This window comes from Sinocyclocheilus anshuiensis, unplaced genomic scaffold (assembly GCF_001515605.1).
Source record: "Sinocyclocheilus anshuiensis isolate Anshui unplaced genomic scaffold, SAMN03320099.WGS_v1.1 scaffold729, whole genome shotgun sequence".
NCBI lineage: Eukaryota > Metazoa > Chordata > Actinopteri > Cypriniformes > Cyprinidae > Sinocyclocheilus > Sinocyclocheilus anshuiensis.
The window spans coordinates 216,097-234,559 of NW_015536561.1; the positions used below are offsets into that span (position 1 = coordinate 216,097).

At 36.8% G+C, this 18,463-nt stretch overlaps 1 long non-coding RNA gene across 1 annotated transcript; it reads right to left on the reverse strand.

Annotated features, from left to right (window-relative positions):
• Positions 1-2,136: 2,136 nt before the first annotated feature.
• LOC107701572 (uncharacterized) lies at positions 2,137-9,582 on the reverse strand. The gene is made up of 3 exons (XR_001635663.1): positions 9,436-9,582; positions 3,442-3,494; positions 2,137-2,678 (listed from the first exon to the last, which is right to left on the reverse strand). It is a non-coding gene; the product is annotated as an uncharacterized LOC107701572 (long non-coding RNA).
• Positions 9,583-18,463: the final 8,881 nt, after the last annotated feature.

Consider the following 18,463-nt stretch of genomic DNA (forward strand, 5'->3'; position numbering starts at 1 on the left):
ATACAAAAAAAAAAATATATATATATATAATAATAATATATATATATATATTATAATAATATATATATATTACTCAGTGTGACAACACATATAGCTAGTTATCTTGCTTGTTATCCATGTATCAAAAAATCTTCCTGATATATTTCTTTAATGTAGTAGCACCACAGTAACACCTGTTGGCCCCAACTTGGCTGGCTACCTCTCCTAATTTGATTCCCTTCACATCCAGTGAACTCATCCTTTGAGGGAACATAGCAGGAACACCTTACGTGGCTATTCAGTCACCCCTTACAATTGTTACCTCTCTCACTCTTTTCCTCTCTCTCTCGCTCTCTCGCTCCCCAGGCGCTGAGCTGAGCTGAGCTGATTAGGTGGGTGTCTTACAGTGACGGAGGTGACTTCCCACTTCCTACTCGCTCGCTTTCCATCTCTCTCTCTCTCTCTCTCTCTCTCTCTCTCTCTCTCTGAGGAAGAAACACTGCAGAGATGCTTGAATCCATCTCTTACTGATTTGCTGAGTGCTGCTGGGTGGGGTTGAGAGAGCTGCTGAGCAGATGGGCAAATTGTGCCCGTGGTTCCTCAGCACCATTCCTGTAGTTACAAATATACAATAGAAAAGTTGACGAGAAATGTACAGTCTGGAATCAGAATTGACTAAATTGTCAGGACTAAATAAAATTCCTTATATTAATGGTAAAGAATAAAGAAATGGAATAAATAATACTGTTTCTGTATACAGTGGAGTCCACAAGTGAAAATGGCATTTTGCATTTTAAAATTTATGATAAAATATTATACATATTTTTATAATTGTATTTAATAAAATAAAAGAAATAGCATTTCTTTATTTAAAAATTTTCCAAAAACAAACTTTATTTTCAAGTTTGAATTAAATTCCAGATTTCTGAACCTTCTGACTGCAGTTGCATGTACAAATTAGATTTATATATATATATATATATATCAAATTTGTACATGCAACTGCAATTCATTTACTGCCAATAATACATCATAATTAATATTCTGTAACCATTTTAGTTTTGATATTAATTTCAGTAAAATAAGATGGTAAAATACGATGGTTAAATGAATAACATAGCCCTCTTCACCTCATCCCCAATTTAAATAGCTTTGGTTACGTTTCACAAGCAACATCTGTTTTGACCACAGCTGTTACAGAAGTAACGGTACATCGGATAATTGTTATTGTAAATATGTGCAGGCTGGAGTGTGGTTGTCAGTCAGTGGTGTACAGACCAATTTCTCTGTAATTAACGCTGGTAAGAGCATATGATTTAAGGTAATTGCCTTGACAAGGGGGCTGAGTGAAGCTACACTTAATTACCTGAACATGCTCTCTCCCAGGAGCCCAGTCAAAACGACCTTTTACCGTTTTCCCTTTTATTTTGCAGTGCTGAATTTGGAGAGATGTGGAGATGGTGAATTTACTCCGCACCCCCCAATCTGCCTGTCAGAGGGATGCTGAAAAATTTCGGTTTGAGGTAACTGGCATTCATATGAGAGTACGCATATCTGCTGCTTTCATGTTTGTCTGTGATAACTCCCCATTTTTAGATAAAAATACATTCAGATTTCACCAAAAACCTTCTATATGGAAAGTGTTTGGTCTATTTAAAGAGACAGAATGTGCCACATGTTGCTAAACCTCTGATTCAGTTAAGATTTCCTCAGCTGCAATCAGATTACCTGGATTGTACATCCATGGCAAACCATCCGAGCCTGTTTTTATAGCAGCAAAAATCAATTCTGCCATTTTCTAAACTGCAGAATGTCGCAGCGAAGTCAGATGACCTCATGGCCATTGTGCTCAAACAGAATCCGATTGTCTCTTTATAGTCATCATCGTCAATTCAATACGCTTGAATAGCTGTGCGTTTCGGAACAGGCACGTCTCTTGTTAATCAATAGGTAGAAATTTAATTTAACACATTTCGGCTGCATTCAGTGAGATTTAAGTACAGCACCATTTCCTGGACACGTCATGCCACCTGCCGCTATCGAAACACTTGGATGGTGAAAAAGATATTCTAGTGCTAAAATCTGAAGGGATGGAGAGGGTGGTGAAGACAGCTGCCGCGAATTGAGTGACGGTTGAGAACGAGTGTTAAAAATGGCAACATGACAATATACGCCACGTGACTGTGTGCTATTGTGTGGGGGAAGTGCGGCGGACTCCTGCTAGCGGGAGTTTCCTGGGGTGGACGGCGAGGAGTGCTAGCGATCAGTGGGAGAGCAATAGATACGTCTAGGTGAACTCGAGCTTTCACCGTCAGTCAGGGCCCCTCGCTGGGCCCACCTCTGATGTCGAATTTCAGTCTGACTTTACTCTGCAACCCCCTTCCTTTCCCCCTTTCTGAAGCACAGATAGGTCGCTGAGCAGTTTATGGCACCACAGCGGTGAGGCGAAATTCTTTTTGTCTCTCCATCATGTTTTTGTGTACACTCGCCGTGCTCTGCGGCACTGGCGTGCACCTGTGCTCAGCGCCGAACAAAGGTCAATAGCAACGGGAGGATCGTGGCAACTGGATACCACACCTGTTTGATCTTTAAGACCTCTCCTTGATAAGTGGCTGTAACCAGGGCAACCAGGACGAAAGGGTTCAATACATTGTTTCAATAGGTAGGACTTAGGTAGGCAGCACAGGTCAGGGTTTATGCTGGAGTACAAATAAAAAGGGTAAGAATAACATTTTGGATGATACTGATAAGCTTATAGTTGTATTTAATTATTATATGTTATAGCCAATAACCGAGAAGTGGTCAATATTAAAATGTATATTTATAAAGTACAAAGATATAAAAATGTTAATATAGACCATTTATTGGTTGTTTCCATAATGTTTTTCATAATTATTGACACACGCATACATACATACACATATACACACATATATATACGTATAACATTTAGATATTCATTTTGAGATTTTTTTAAAGAATAAAGTTTACTCTTTTTATCTTATTAGTGTTTCAAAAAATTATTAAAAATGTTGTTAAATGACAGCAAAGCTAATCTAAATGTAAAAACAGGGAAAATGAGCATCCACAATGTAATATTCAATATCAGCCGATACCAATAAGCAATAAAAAATAAATAAATAAAAATATGTATAATTATTGGTATCAGCCTATCAATATCTATCTATCTATCTATCTATCTATCTATCTATCTATCTATCTATCTATCTATCTATCTATCTATCTATCTATCTATCTATCTATCTATCTATCTATCTATCTATCTATCTATCTATCTATCTATCTATCTATCTATCTATCTATCTATCTATCTATCTATCTATCTATCTATCCACACACACACACACACACACACACTAATATCTTCCAATTTGATAGCAATATATTGAGCTCTATTTTGTACTAAAAATGTTAAGGATTCATTAGCAAATGCATACTCACACACCACCAACAGATGATGTCAATGCTTCTCCTCACAGTTGTTTAGTGAAAACCTGGGGGGAAAAAAACATAGAAATCGACATGGTTACATATTGGATAAATGTACATATCGACTCGCATTCTACGTTCGTTTCAAGTCTCTGTGGTCGATGTTTATCTGTAATTAAAACTAGAACGGAAAAGATATATCAGAGTATCTCTCCCAAGACCTGCTCCGATTTGCACAGCATACATGCACAATCTCCTCCACTGTGGCCAAACCCTGCTGTGCACAATCTTAGTCCTGTTCACGTCCTGCTTTGTAATTCAATTGCATGGCCTAACAGACACTCTCTCATCGAGAGGAAAGCCAAGCTTCTTAGCCTACATACCCTTGGGATCCATGTGCTTAGCTCTCCGTTGAGGCGAATGACACATTGGACCATGAATAAGTGTCCGTTTTGAGACAGGAAAACATTTGCATCTTGAACTAGATGGTCGAAAACTTGAGGATACTTGACTTCACTGAAGGTTTTGCTGGATCACTGGTGATTAAATTGGAAATATATATATATATATATATATATATATATATATATATACAATATATTAAAGAAGTTCTTCCAGTACTAGACAAATAGTGGACAAAAAAGCTGTTTATTGCAACTATTTTTTTTCTGCAGCATACAGTGTATCAATGGATAATACAATGGTTTAAGGCCTTACACTCCTCGTTGGCCTCTCACCGACCCCTCCCATTGCCTCCGGTCCCCCAGCGGACAGCTGCTCCACAGTTCCACGTCCCCCACTGCTAGACTGTCACTGGCATTGGCTGATTCGCACTTCAAACGCAGCCACAAATGGCCATCGCTTGTACGCAGATTCTCTCACGTTTTGATGTCCAACCTACTCTGGAAATTGCATATGTGGAAAAGCAGATTGCCATCTTCAAGGTTAGGGGCCAACATGAAAACGGCTGTTTTAAAAGGCTCTTGGGGTCTTGATGATGCTTCAGTAGATTCCACAATATTACACAGGGCTACCCTGCAGTCTAATATCACTGAAATATCAATACAAACAAGAAGAGCCACAAAGGTCCCTGAAGTTCAAATCCAATTTAGAGCAAGAGTTCAAATGTGCAGCGCTGTGAACTCAAACACTATCTAGGAGGAACCGGTTACCGCTGGGGAGCTAAGTAAGCAGTGGCTCTCTTAGGATTTATATATATATTTACACAGCTGTTATTTGATATTGGATTGGGGAGTGCTGTAACACAAGGCGAGTTGTAACACTGTCAGTTTAACCGATTAGAAATCACTGTCGTACATGACCACCATGCTCCTGATAAAAATATACAGAACAACTTTGGGGTTAAAAGTAAATCCGAATGCCTTGTTTATAATTTGTGATCAAGTAAAAGGACTTTTAAATTACAGAACAGGTTTCACCTGTTCTAGTTCAGTTTGACATATAACATTCACATTTCTCAGTATACTGTTTTTAGAGTTGTTAGCAAGTGCCATTTTATGTGCTGTTTTTAACTAAACAATTAGTTACCATATGGTCACCATTTTTAATTAAATTGAAATTAGGATAATGATGGGAGCGAAATAAATGTATAAATGTAAGTAAATTTGATTATCATTTTAAATCCTTGCACAAAATGTTTCCTGCTAATGCGACAATCAATCCTAGCAGTAACAACACTCTTTGTACAGGACATAAATTACACAGTTGAGAGATAAATTGTCTGTTTCTAAACCACTTGAATTTGTAGCTAACAGATATGCGGATATTATATCAAAGTATGAGATATGTAGTGACGTTACAGACGTTTAAACAAAAAGTTTTGTCTGTCACTTTAAATGGATCCACTGACTAAAATCAAATGTTAAAAGCAAACAACGACGACCTCGTTTAACGTTTAGTCAGTGCCTGTGGTGACAGAGTGAGTTTATCTACATGTGAAAAGTCCACACATTGTATTTTACTCAGACCTACTCCAGGATTTTGGTTACCAAGCTGCATCTAATTGCGCATATACTCTTGTTTGAACACCTGCTCTAAACGATTTTTTTTCTTCTTTGCTAGCGAAGTACAGACCGCGACATGCACCGAACCATTTGGGCTGCCATTTCAGGAAGTGTTTTTCCATGTAAATGTGTCATCACGACGCTCACAGACAACCTGCCACCTCCGCCTGCTCGCGCGCATCCACAGCGACCGCACGTGATCGATGAGTTCTGAGGCCAATAAAACTAAGAGAAATTATTTGGGAAATGTTTGTCATCTACCATTAAGCTTTTTTGTGATTGTTTGTCAGTGTACAGGCTTTCACAACAAAACCCGCCCAATTGCTACTCAAAACTAGGCCAAAACTAGCCCAATACACGTTTTTGTCTGGGTTCCCCTGGTAAAATTTGCACTCCAGGGGCTAAATATCACGTTATCGGGGTCGCTTCAACCCGCGGCAACAGTGTTAAAGTAGCCCAATTCTTGGGGCAACACTGAGGCTGGGTGGGAGTCTTGATCAATTCGGTTAATCAAGCTTTATTGGAGGACTAAAGATTGTTTTATTTTTTTTTTATTTCTGTGTAAGTGCGACCGGGAAGTAGGCCTATAACACGTTTTGTTGACAGGTCTTGTAACTGTTTTTTTTTTTTTTTTTGGCGCTACTTGTATTTGGGAAATGTTTGTCATCTACCATTAAGCTTTTTTGTGATTGTTTGTCAGTGTACAGGCTTTCACAACAAAACCCGCCCAATTGCTACTCAAAACTAGGCCAAAACTAGCCCAATACACGTTTTTGTCTGGGTTCCCCTGGTAAAATTTGCACTCCAGGGGCTAAATATCACGTTATCGGGGTCGCTTCAACCCGCGGCAACAGTGTTAAAGTAGCCCAATTCTTGGGGCAACACTGAGGCTGGGTGGGAGTCTTGATCAATTCGGTTAATCAAGCTTTATTGGAGGACTAAAGATTGTTTTATTTTTTTTTTATTTCTGTGTAAGTGCGACCGGGAAGTAGGCCTATAACACGTTTTGTTGACAGGTCTTGTAACTGTTTTTTTTTTTTTTTTGGCGCTACTTGTCTGAAACTTGATAGAATATTCCAGTAGGCTATTTATATGCTACATTAATCTACTATAGAAATATTCAGATTATTCCTAAATGGTGTAAACACCAAAAGAGTGCTGTTGTTACAACCTTCCTCGCTGTCCCATTGTTACACTAACAGAAAACATTAATGTGTATGAATTTTGTTATTCATTTTAATTCAAAAAGAAAATAAAATTTGAAACAAATATATACAAAATACAGACTAACAACTCGTAGAGTGTGTGTCCATGTAATGCATCTCATTTTGTGGATCCAGTTGAAGTGTTGAAAAGTGCTGAAAGTGTTACAACCCTTCATATCTGCTCAGCCATGACATTTTTCGGCATGTAGATGAAAAGCTTAAGTAAATTCTATATATCAAATCCAATGTTTCTTACCTCTGTTTTTTTCTGTCTTCAAATAAATAAATACATATAAAAATCAAACTGACACTTACAACTGTCACCTCAGAAGGGTGGTGGTCAATGTAAGATTCTCCTCTGTAGCTAACTTCTAATTGGCTAAACTGATGGTGTTACAACTCCCCGGTCTCAGCTACACTCATAATGTATGTCTGTAAATTAGATAGGACCACAAGGTTGACCAACCATAAATACACACAGCATACCTAATTTAATTTCCTGACAGATAACACAGTATATTTATTATATTTGAAATAAAAAGTGGTTAGCAATATTGCACAGAACATCTCTGAGTGAGATTTATCTGTGCATCATCGAAAGACAACAGTGGAATAATTTTTAAGGATTTCACAATATGCACTTTGAACGCGTCAGCATCTAACAGGTGGTACAGAACATCTGTTCAGTGCTTCAGAGGTTTGTCACTAAGCCCCACGCAAGAAATAATTCATTCTGACTAGATTAACCAGCCTACAGCTCAGTCTAATTTATGTTCATATAGAAAAAACTATATTTTTTTCCTATTGTGTGCACAACAACATCTTTTTTTCCACCCATTTAAATAGTCATTTCAGCTCTATTTCTTCATCACCAAATAGGGCAGTCAAATCATCACTGCAAGTTGCAACTGTGATTTCACTTAAAAAAAAAAAAGTAAAAGCAACAATTAAACTTTGGTTTTTAATTTTAGTGCATTGAATAGTGCACTAAACAGTGCCTTGATCTATACACACCAACAATGATATACATTCAGGAACCAAAAGCTATCAGGAGGAATTCTTGTGTGGGTCAAAACTATGATTTGCTCAGGGAGGCTTTAACATTAGTGCATCTACTTCCAAATGAATCATTCATTTGCTAAATTGTCCCGGGGGCTGATCCCGTGCAGTTGGAAATGATTGCCATTGACTCCCTCATTCTGTGCGGTGACACTGGGAGCTGTCCAGCACTGTGGTGCTGAAATCGATTGAAGCGCAGACACATAGCACATATCCGGCGGAAGCTAATTATATGCGCCCTTTTCCTCGCATATTTTATGTGAGTGGGCATTGAGCACGTTGTTTTTGTTGTTTTCAAGAGTTCATCCACCTCCTAGATGTTTTTTTTTATACCTTTTTTACATTCAGGTTGTGGGAAACAAGCATGTTTGCAGAGCATAGAGCTTTTTAACAATTATTTGCCCTCTTAAATGCATATACACAACAAACTCTTAACTCTAACCTAGTTGATACAGATGTTTTTTAGTGTTTTAAGAGATAAAATTGCATGATGAAAGGAATGGAGCACCTAAAAAAATCTTTGTTTTTTTTCAATGAAGCAAAACAGAGATGTTGGGCAGCTCTAGTCAATATTTATTTTCACTGTATGGAGCAAGATTCAGTGAAAATGAATGGTGACTAAGGCTGTCAGTCCCCATCATCTTCTTTTGGAATGACATGGTGGTGAGTAAATGGATGAATTTTAATTTTTGGCCTGAACTATCCCTTCAAGCTAGCCTTTTTTTCTTCTTCGTACTGAACGAGATATGAACGACTCACCACACAAGCCCACCTGGAGATGTGTGAATTCGCATATTCCCCCCCCCCCCTGAAGGAGTTCAGCCTTCACTTCATTGCATTAAATTGCCACCGGAAAATGTTGGAGCGAAACGTTGAGGGAAGGCCACCAGGACCACCTCTATATGATTAGCACCGGCAGAAAGATGAGGATGTAGAGGACTGCTCTGATATTGGATTTGCCAAGGATAACTATAATAAACAGCTCTTCGAATCTAATTGTAATCATTCGCTCAACACACCAGCTGGGGAATTACGGATCATGAAGGAGCTCCTCTCCTATAATCAATAGAAGTTTTGCAAAAGCATATTGACTTGGGGGTGGGGGGGAGTGATTATTTTGATTGAATAGGAGATGGAACAGAATTAACAGTAATGAATAATGTCGCCGTTTCTGACCCTGAGGCTTTCAACCGAGAAAAAAAACAATGTCAAGTCATTTATAAAGGGGTGCATTCATAGGCTGGTTTCACAATAGACGTTCATCATGTTTTACACCGAGATTCGACATGCAAATCCCACCGCAAATTACATCTAAGTGACTTCAAGAAGACACGCTGATGCTCTTGTCACCTGTTGATCAGGATCATCAACACTTGATGCAACTTTCCCTACAACAAACACATTTTATTTTTTGGGTAAAAAATGCGGTACGACACCAAATGCATTCGACATCACAATCTTTGTAGTTTATATTCTAGACACATTTTGTTACAAAATCGAATCATTATTTTCTTTATATTTAAATAAAAATAAAAGACAATATTTTCTTAATTTAATAAACACATCACTCGGATCGCAATAGGGCGTTGGATGTATAAGAAAAATTATTTAAAAATCTTACATGACCTCTATCCTCACCACTTTGACATCGTCTTTGCTAAATCTCTCGGAAACCTCTTTTTCTGTTACAGATAGATATGAAATGAAGGATATCTTACGTGTCTTTGCTGATGCGCTTCGGAGGACGCTTCGCTGGAGATGACAGCCCGTCTTCTTCTCGCCATGTGCTGTAACAAAAGCATCCCATGCATCCGATGCCTATCCCTTTAAAGCCTTGCTGCATCCCTGCAGGTGGCCTGTCAATTTAGCGGATCCGAATGACGTCACTGCATGGCTGGAAAAACTGTGTCAACTTTCATAATAAAAGTCATGCGATTTTATTTGAGTATTTCTTTACATTCAAAATTATCCTGTTGTTAAAAAATAATAATAATACTAATTAAAAATATATAAATTATAAAGTCAATAAACATAAGAGGGATTGCTTGATTTAGCTGGATTATGATTATCTCCCTGCATGTCTAAGCTGGTCTAGATGGTTTTTAGTGGTGTAAAATCTGGTCTCCCAGAGATGGTGCCCAAAAAGTGCCCAAACCCATTCTAAAACAAACTACAGACCAGCCTGACCAGCAATGTTACTATTGTTAATGTAAACTAAAACAAAAAGTAAATGAGAATTTTTTTCAATAACTGGAAAACTTACATAGCTAAAAGTAAAATATATTTTCATTCCTGCTGAAAAAAAGAGCTGAGGATATCTTTATTATTTGTGGTTTACTATGACAACAAAACTTATATATTATTATAAATAAAATAAAAATCACCACAAAGTAATTTTTAGATTCTGTTTTGACTTTATGATGTTTTAAACCTTTACAACTCAAATGTGTGTTTAATGTGCTGTATATCTTTCTCATACTCAATTCATCTTTTAATAAAAGATGCTAATAGGCTGAACCTAAAAAATGGGTACATGTCTGTGTTAAATGCAATGACATTAAACAATCTGTTAAAAATATAAATAATCTATATTATTGCATGAAATAAATAAAAAAAGTGTTACAAATAAATATATATATAAATGTAAAAATAAAATGCAAAACTACATAAAAAAAATGGTGTAGAAACAGTTTTCACTCAGAAATTGCTAGTAAAATTCGCAAGCAATTACAAAGGGCAAGTATTGTGAAGTAGAAAAACTGAAATAGCTAGTATTTTCTTTTAAAACCTGCTCCAAGAATCTGTTTTATTTACAACTGTTTTATTTACGAAAATCTTTTTTTTTTTTTTTACCTTGTATAATAACCTTGCTGACCAGGATGGGAGACCAGTTAAGACCAGCAAACCACCTTAAGCAGCTTTAAGTTTTTTTTTTTTTTTTTTCAGCAGCCTTATTGATTATCCATAATTAATTACTTCTTTATTTCATTTCTTATTTGTTTGTTTGCATGCTGATTAGCTCACCACCATAAATAGATCACACAACATCAGCAGCCAGGAAGACTGTGAAGGTTAAAAACATGCAATTAATGTTTGTAATGTAAAGTGCCCTCCTACACACATCATAATTTAGATGCACACAGCGTGTCACTTGGCATTGTGCTTTTCCTTGGCATCTCTCAATTTGTCTAGTCACAACCAGAATATATATATATAAGGGTATTCAGTTTGTGCATGTTGAATAAAACACAGCAGGCTATATATAGGCTATATTATTTTTATTCTTGCACAGTTACTATCGTATCAATCCTGGACATGCTCGTTTTGAACGTCTCTCTTATCTGACACACTCAGTTCAGGTTTTGGAGCCTGTACTAATGATCAGATGATATAAATCGTGTCTGTTAAATAAGCCACACATTCAAACAACTGTATGTTATATGAATTGCATATGAATTGCATTTCATTATATAACTCATATGCATTTATATGGATGCAAATCAGGTTTTAAGATAAATGTTTGACACTGCAGTCACCTTTATCAAATATAATGACCTCAAATTTGGCAAAGTCTTAAAATTGCACACTGCACAATGAAGCATTCTGTCCTATTGAAGGGCTTTGATTAACTTTGGTCAGGGTGCACCGCAGCCCTGCATGAAGCAAATGGGTAGCAGCTTTTTACATTTTTTTTTTTTTTTTTGGCTTGCACTGTTCGCTTTACAAGTGTCAGGGAAAGCACATTGTTGGCTTTAGCAGAAGAAAAAAAATGCACAAAATAATCACTATTTCGGTAACTAATTACATTTAATATGCAAAGAGGAGTATATTAAACACATAACTGAGACATTTTTCATCATTGTCACATTTTATTGACTGGATTCAACCCAAGTTAATGATCTGCTTCCGATTAGTACACAGTGATTTCATATACTGTCTCTTTTTTGCTTGCTAGAATAAGTAGATACGGCACACACTTAAAAAAAAAAAGCAGCGAGGAACCATTCTCAAGGGTTTTTATTTAACTAGTTGTTTCTGTTAGGCAAATTAGGCAAGTATAATATGCATCACTTACTGTAATGTTTATTTATTCATTAATATTTAAATTAGTTTTGCTGCAGGTTCTGCCTCCTTCAGAGCATATTTTGCTCCCAGCCATATTTACGCACAGTTTGGGCTGATTTTTAAAAGGAACAGCATACAATAACAAAATGGACTTTTTATTTTGATTATTTTTATGGAGGAATAAGCAGGTTTAAATAGAAACATTCTCTGCTTAGCTTTTTTATTCGTTATTTTTATGAGGCTCAACCACATTTACCCTCAAAATGAGGCTAATTTGATTTTTTGACAAATCAATAATTGAGTTTAAATCAGGTTAACCAACTTTCCAGGTGCTGAATACTATCAACTTAGTATTTCCAATCAGAATTTCCAAACTTCATCCTGACTTCTGAGAGAGCTGAATTTACATTTTTTTTTAAAGCTGTTTGTATCAAATTATGTAAAAAATGTTGCATGTTTAATGAAATATTTGTTTATTAGAAGCATGCACTGAATTCATACTGTCTTTTAGGATGTGTCAAATCCAGGATGCTGATTTCCGAGCTCATTAAATGGACACCTAATGACCGTTTGTCCTCAGTAAGTGAGATCGATGTGAGTCCTCAGTGTGTGCTGAGGAAGTGAAGATGTTACACAATTGAAGAAGACACTGATGAGTCTGCAGAGGAGGTGCCCCGTTCTTGCTCCGACTTTATTTAAATTCTAGTCTATACTTGTTTACAAAACCTACACGACTTTATGCTCTGGTAAAGGGGGGCTGGTGTAAGTTGTAATGGCTTTGATTCATTCCACAAGACATTAAAGCAGTAGATCTGTGTCCATTACCTGATTATGACTTTACATTTTCTTGGCTAATGTCCAAAGGGAAGCAACAGGCCTGTGCATTTGCCCTCTGAAAATCTAAGTAATGTTTAGTTTGTCATTTTTCCCCTGCTGAATTGAACCTCTTTTCCCTGGTAAATTTACCACGTTCTTGTTTCAGCCCAGAGCCTTTGTGTGCTTCATAAGATGGACCAATTTTAAATGCCAGAATCTCCTTCACAATAATAAATGGGATTAAAGTGCTGTCTATGCTCAACAAAGAAATTGGGAAATTATGTTTTTACCTTAGCATGAATTTTATCCACTTAGGAGACGACAGCTGCAAGGAAGCACAGACAGCCATTTTACATTTCCATAATTTGGTTGAAAAAAGCCACAAGAGGTGTATTTTCAGGCACAAATGTGCTATTTGTCCCCCCCATTGTGTTCCCAGCACTATTCTGGTGTACTCCGGGACTGAAATGTTTGGTTCATCATGTTGTTTTGTCGTGCTTTGTGCTTTTCTGTGCCATTCTACTGTACATTATCATGCATTTGCATGATTGTTTTTGTATTTCAACACTGTTTATTCAACCTTTTTACCACAAGGCTGCTTGTATGACAGAGGTCATCGTGTGGGTACTGTCATTTTGTTTATTTGATTTAGCAAGGAGGAATTTTAAAGCAGTATAGCATGAATCCCTGGTGCTTTTTTGTACACGCTGATCACAGATTTGAAATGCACGGTGGATGAGAAGGTTTGTAAACAATACTGTTGCTGCGTCATTCGATCTTAAGCGTGAATATGAGATTTATAGCACTTAACAAAGAGCATGTCTGAAGGGCACAAGTGTTTGGAGATTTGTATCCTCCATAATCACTATTAATTTGTATTTTTGCTGTCACACCACACAAATAACATGTGGGTAATTAGGACCAAATTAAGAGGGTATTTATCATGGAGATTGCAATCAATGAATTAAAACCAATAATCTCAATATGTGCAAATTGGCATTTGGTCTACAATGTAATTGTCAAACTGCATGCATGGAAAACCAGAGACAATCTGAGATCCAATTTGTAGCAGGGATGAAAGTGCCCTCTTAAAAATTAAAAAAGTGTCAGACCACACAGCTGCCTCACATGCTCAATAATGTAGCCAAAATTATTATATATTTATAATAAATAAATAGAATGAAATATATGTCTATAACAGAAGACAAAAACACAATTTTAAAGAGAGAATCAATGTAAAAATGAGGTCTTGGTGTTATTGATGTCTAATATCTTCCTAATATATTTATATATAAATATATATTATTATATCGGTACATTATATGTATTCTTTATAACATTTTATATGAATTATATTAGTCTAATTATAAAATGTATGTATAACAAAATATAAAATAATATTGTTATAAAATGTTATATAATATAATTATTCTATTTTTAATATAATACATAGGAAATATACTGTATATTATAAATGCAATATATATTATTCTATTTTTTAAACTTCTTCTTTTTTTTTTAATTTGAGTCTTTATGGTTTTACTTTGTCGTTTGATGTGCTGGTAAGGGTTTGTTTGGCATCCCAAAACAAAGTTATTGAGATAAAATGAATGTATTTAGAGACTTTATATATATATATATATATATATGTATATATATATACAGTACACATAATTCTTAATTTATATGCACCAACTGTGGAGGAAATCTCCCGATTTTAAGGGGCAGCTTGGGCTAGGGGTGTTTACATTATTCATTACAGAGACCTATGGTTGCCGGTGGCCCTAATCTACCCCGCGGCCCAACGATGCAGTGATAAGCATCAGGTTACCTGCCAGGCCGAGGCAGAGGCGGTTCAAAAGTCACATTGACAGATGTCCGTATCGGTGTTATGCAAACCTGTACAGAACAATTCCTTGTTTAGCTAAGTGGCCCATAAGTAATTCATTGTATTTAGCGAGAAGCAGCATCTGTTCAGCAGCCCCTGCGAGGAAACCCCGTTTCCAGCCTTTCCAGGTAACCGTGCTAATCAGCTAATGATCTCAGTGCTGAAGATTATTTTCCCAGCATTCATGTTTGGGGGAGGGATTTCGCAAAATCTGGAGCCCGCACATCAAGTCTGGCAAGAAAAGTATAAAGTCCTCTGGGGAGCATGGGTGGAGAGAACCACAAGCAGCTCGACAAGTTCTTCTGACACTAATGTTTCCTTCACTGGCACTAATAATAGAAAAGTGCCCATCAATTTCGTTTCACCTGTGATCCCCAAGTGGCAGAAATTGCCGCTGCACACTGATGGCCGGCTTTCTCAGCGCAGGCGTGGTACGGCACCCAGGCTTCCCTGCTGAGAACTCCCTTAGCTTTCTTAAGGGGTGAGAGGGTAATTCTGCCTGAGTGTGGTTTCTGCACTTGACCTCTCTTTGCCTCTCTTTAAAGAGCGTGTTTTGATGAAATGGTGAAATAATTTCTTTCCAAACTTCTGGTCCATCTCTGCTGACCTAAACTGAGCGGTGTCCTACTTGAAAAGCTGCAGATATTGTCTTACTTGCTCTTCCACTCTGGCCCCTGGAGCCCCATAAAAGCTCGAGATTTGCAATCCATACAAGCAAAAAAAACAAGAAAACAGGGCTCTGAAGCAATCAGCGAGTGCTAAAGAGAGTGGCCGCAATTACAGAAATGCAAGACAAAAGCCATTTCAAGGCACTAAAACATTTTCACCCTCTTCTGGTGCCATTCTTTCCTGGCTTTTCTTTACTCCGGGTGACCAAATTCAAGGTCTTGTGGTATGTGACGTTGTGGCATTGTTGCGATATATCAACCTACACTGTTAAAATAAAGGTTCCAAAAAGGGTATTTTCGCAGCAATGCCACACTGTAAAAAATGACCGTGAAATTAACGGTAAAAAACTGTAAACATGCCACAGTAAAAACCTGTTAAATGGTTAACGGTAAGTCCCCCTACTATATACGGTGAAAAACTGTATTGGACATTACATGTAATTTTACGGTAGTATACCGTTTTTGGAAGTGAAAAAGACCAGTGAATAACCATAAATTGACATTCCCAGAATTCCCTGTGTTTCATTTCAAATTTGATGTTTTTTTGTTGAAATAACTATGTTTCTTCTTAGTTTTTTCTTATCAGTTTTGTACATTAGGGTTGTATGTTACACCTAATGTTGTTAAATGAATGTTTATTGCATTATTTCAGTTTCATGTGTGTCACCATGATGGTGTTTAGTGTTTGTGTGAATGACACTGTGCAGCTTCTATATATGTTATTATTTAAAAGCTGTTTGTGATTGGCTTTGGTTCATCGTGTGACTTTCATCACCACCAGCTTTGGTGGTTATCAGTGAATTAATTAAGTTAAAACCGTAAAACCTAAAATGTTGCTACCGTATTTTTTACGGTAAAATTCCGGCAACCACAGCTGCCGGTTTTTTACCGTACATTTTACGGATTTTTTTTTACAGTGAACACTGTTATAAAATATAGGTTCTTTATTGCATTTGTGGTTCAATGAAGAACTTTCAACATCTATGGAACCTTTCCACTGCACAAATGTTCTTTATAGTGGAAAAAGGTTCTTCAGAATTTTAAAATGTTATTTCTACTAAAAAAAAAAAAAATTGCTTTAAGGTCTTTTCACTGAAAGGTTCTTTGGGGAACCTAAAATGGTTCTTCTACTTAAAAATAAAAGTTCCAAAAGGGGGTTTTCGCAGTGATGCCAAAGAACCAACAATTTGGGTTCCCCAAAGAACCTTTGGTGTAAAAGTTTTTATTTAAAATCTAAAGAACCTTTTATTCCCAATATAAAGAACTCGAATGCACTTTGTGGAATGGAAAGGTTCCATGGATGTTAAAGATTCTTCGTAGAACCATGGAACCTTGGGCGACCAAATTCAAGGTCTTTCCAATGAGACAATGCAGTATATCAACTGACACTTTTCAAAATAAAGGTTCCAAAAGTGGGTTTTCACAATGAAACCAATAAAGAACCATTTTAGGTTTCCCAAGAATCTTTCAGTGAGCAGTTCCTTTTTTTTTCTTAGTGTGAAGAACATTTTAATGATCTAAAGAACATTTTTCCACTCTAAAGAACATTTTGTGCAATTTAAAGGTTCCCTGGACATTAACTGTTATTCATGGAACCACCGATGGCAATAAAAAACCTTTATTTTTAAGAGTGTAACATTAAAAAATAATCACTAGTGGGTCTTGTCGCCTACAATCATTCATAGTCTTTTAAAAAAAGACTGAATGCATAAGAAAGGTGCACATGGGTATATTTGCTTAAAGGGAAATATGACAAGGAGTAAACAAACTTAAAATCTGGTGAAATACGTGGTGGAGATGAAGCAGAGGGTATTGAAATCACTCCTGATTTGCATGCCCCGCAGTCTCCAGCTCTCACAGAGCACTGATGTACAAGGAGATGCGAGCACTCTACACGTAGTCCCATGACACGCTGTACGCGCTCATTATGAACCCATCTATGCCTGTCCAGAATGTTTCCCTCCCCCATAACACGTACACACACACACATACACACAAACGCGTGCATATCGTACACAAGCCTTCTTACATGCACGCTCACACACGCATCCACAAAAGAAAGATCGGCATCCTGCACTTGTCCTTTACCCTTCATCCATTGTTTGGCTCTGAGAGGTTTCCACGGAAACCAGAATTAGATTTTGCCTGATACTTAAAGACGAGGCTGAAATGTGTTGTATGGCATCTGTAATCCGTATTACATGTAAACAACTTGTAAACAAACAAATTTTTGACGACCACCGACACTCATTCACTCACAAAACATGTTTATTGCATACGGATTGTAGTGTATCGATAATCTCATCAGTTATCTGTCACATTTGAATAACTCAAATGAGGAACTTGAATTAATTATAAAATATGAATTTATAAGAAGCAACATATTTGTATTTCATATTTGAAATACAGCATGAGATAAAAGCTGCCAGTCTGTGGCCATATTGATTGGACTGGCAAGGCTGCAGAGAAGGGCTCGCTTCGGCAGGAAACAATGTTTCTAAGCAACAGCATCCTGTCAGCTGATCAGGACGACCAATAGAATGCAGCCATGTAGTCCAGTCAGCCAATGAGGGTGCACACATCTTTATTTCTATCTGTGAGGGTTTAGTGTTTAGGAGAATATATTAACACACACTGACCAAGCAACCAGCAGGAAGATCTACGTAGATCTGTTTGGTCTATAAAAGCTTTTTTCTCTGAATATGACTCAAAACGGCAATGAAACTTGACAAAGTTTAATTTAAGTTTCATTTTAGTACTTTATGATATGAAGCATGATAATATGAAACAGGGAAATGCAACCTGTTGATCTCAGATTGTACGTATACATGATTAATTCTGGTCACAATGCATTAAACAATTGGATATACAGTCATGATTTATAATGATTTGATTTGTTTTTTTTTCAAGCATGTCATTGTTAGCTCCCTGATGGGCTGATCTGCGCTGTTTGATTTTTTCTGTCACAATATGTCATCAGTTGGACATAAAAGCATCAAGAAGGAATTGTGACTTGAAAAAAAAAACAACTTGTGGGAAAAAATCCCCCTAAAGTTTGAAGGAAGCTACAATTACCGCAACATTCTATTATATTGCTGAGTACCAACTATATTGAGAAGGTAAAAGCTTCTTTTTAAATGTCAAACACAGCCTCTATGCAACATAGATTTTCAGAAATGTAAAAAAAAAAAAAAACACCATCTTCATCTCTTCTGCGCAAAAAGCAACCTTTTAAAGCTGCTTTTTCCAATTACGGCTAGCAGGCAATAGGTTCATAATTAAGGCTATGCCACTGGTGTGAGTATACTT